Genomic DNA, 2,195 nt, shown 5'->3' with positions numbered 1-2,195 from the left:
CATTTCCTTACTCTCATAACATTATCTTCTCCTACAAATACTTATTCTCACACCGGAGGGTTACCCCAAAGAGGACCCCTCTGACCCTTTCTGAGGGGTAAGTTTACGGTGCTGTTCATTTTGTAGGTGGAAGAACCCAGATCCAAGAAAGCCATCGGTGAAATAGCATAATCACACCCGAGTAAAGTAGATCGTCTACCAGTGAGTCGATCCACGCTTCTTCATATATATATATATATATATATATATATATAAATAATCCAAGAAAGTGTTGGGTGTGTCCATCCATGCTTATTTTGCATTTTACGGACTTCAACAAGTCTTCTACTCTTCTTCATTCTTTCTCTCTCTACACTCTCTCTCTCTCTCTAAAACCTCTGATTTCGATTTCCAAACAGACGATCAATCAACGCCTATCGTCAAATCCACCACCAACCCACGTCAATTCTCCACAAATCATCAACACCCATATGCTCAATCTCACAATCTCGAACCCACATCACGCCGATCCAAGGTACCTCACTTTATCATGCGTTTATTACAGTTTACTTCAATTGAGTGTTTTTGGTGGTCAATGCAGAGCAGGTAATTGAGTTCCATGTGTTTCCTAGTTAACATGCATCTGGTTGCAGGCTGACGTGGGGTTTGTTCGTGTGTTTAATGATGAGGCACGCCAGGTGTTCGACGTATTGCTAGTTGAAGATGTCGGTGGTCAAAGTACGAAGAGATGATCTGGTGGCGTGCATGACATGTCCTATTTGTAATAAGTTGTTGAAATATGCCACCACTATCCCTGAATGTCTTCATACATGTCAGTAATTTATTTTTTATTTATTATCTTGTTTTTTGATTCTTTAACTGTTAGTTTAGAGCTTTATTTTTGTGAGTTTTTGTGTGTTTGAGGGTCTTAATTGTTATGTGTTTTTCACCTATGATTCCCAATTTTATAGCTTTGCGTGTTTATTAATTGAAAGTTTCAGAATTGTTTCGTTATTTTGTTTTATGAATCTTTTGAAAGCATAGGTTGAAGAAAGTGGTGTGGTCTTGAGTTTTCCTAATTTTGTAGTTTTATCTTTTTAATATTGACTGTCTTAAAATTATGCAAGCTATGTGATTAATAATGAACAGAGATGGCAGCACTTTTATGTTTCTGACATATATGTTGTTAGCATTATTTCTGGATTTTTGTTTTGTTTTTTATTCTATGAAATTGCTATTTACTGTCTGTCTTTTGGGCATCTTTATCTAGTCTGCAGGAAGTGTATTCGAAAGAAGCTCACAGATGAAGAACTTGAATGCTGTCCAATATGCGAGATTGATCTCGGATGTGTGCCTTTGGAGAAATTGAGGTCCTCTCTTTAAGTCTTTCTCTATACACACACATGTATATATAGTAATATAGATATATGAGAACCATAAAACAATTAGATACCAAAGAAACAACCTTTAGGCCGATCAAAGGCTGAAAAGTTGGTCCCTTGGATCCTAAATATGTAACGGTTCTCATATGATGTATGTATAATGCAACAACACACATCAAAAGGGAAACACCAAAGTCATTCAGTATTCAAACACACATAGTTGAGATAACGTGGAATTTTCTTATTGATTATACTTTTTGTAAGATGGATTTATGTTCACAATATCTGTTTTGAATTGTCTTTGAAGTCTAAGAGTAGGCATCTTTATGTGCATGTTATGGTATATTAAAGAAAATATAAGGCTCTAAAGTCTTCGTGTTAACAAACCTATAGGTCTGTGGATGTGCGTCGAACATAATTATTGCGATTTGAAGTTGCAATAAGATTTGGATAATCATGCAATGAGTTGTTTAAAACTGAATATTGAGATAAATGTAAAATTGACCGACTGTAAATCGGATTCATCCTATTTAACCACAATGACATGCAATCCTTTTGACAGTTATTCATTAATGTGGTGAATCTATTAAGAGTGGTTTATGTGTGGGTCTTATTTTAATACATTTGCAAATGCAGCAATTTGCTTACTTTGCCCATTGACAAAGTGCTCTGTTTTTTTTTATGTGTGACCCTAATAATTATTTATAATATGTCGCATACTGTACAAGTGGTATATTTTCTGTATGCTTTTGTTTAAGGAAGCATACCCCAACTCCAGAATTTACATCTATGTCAACAACTATTTTAAAAATCACCACACCTGAACATGTTCAC

The 2,195-nt window shown here is 35.2% G+C and overlaps 1 long non-coding RNA gene across 1 annotated transcript; it reads left to right on the top strand.

Moving 5' to 3' along the window:
• The first annotated feature begins 251 nt into the window (after positions 1-251).
• On the top strand, positions 252-1,763 carry LOC143607250 (uncharacterized). The gene is made up of 3 exons (XR_013148922.1): positions 252-514; positions 586-811; positions 1,250-1,763. It is a non-coding gene; the product is annotated as an uncharacterized LOC143607250 (long non-coding RNA).
• The last annotated feature ends 432 nt before the right edge of the window (positions 1,764-2,195 follow it).

This window comes from Bidens hawaiensis, unplaced genomic scaffold (assembly GCF_021521415.1).
Source record: "Bidens hawaiensis isolate Kalapana, Puna unplaced genomic scaffold, B.hawaiensis_p1.1 tig00080554_1, whole genome shotgun sequence".
NCBI lineage: Eukaryota > Viridiplantae > Streptophyta > Magnoliopsida > Asterales > Asteraceae > Bidens > Bidens hawaiensis.
Note: the sequence above shows the minus strand (reverse complement) of the source record. Positions and strands in the feature narration are given on the sequence as shown.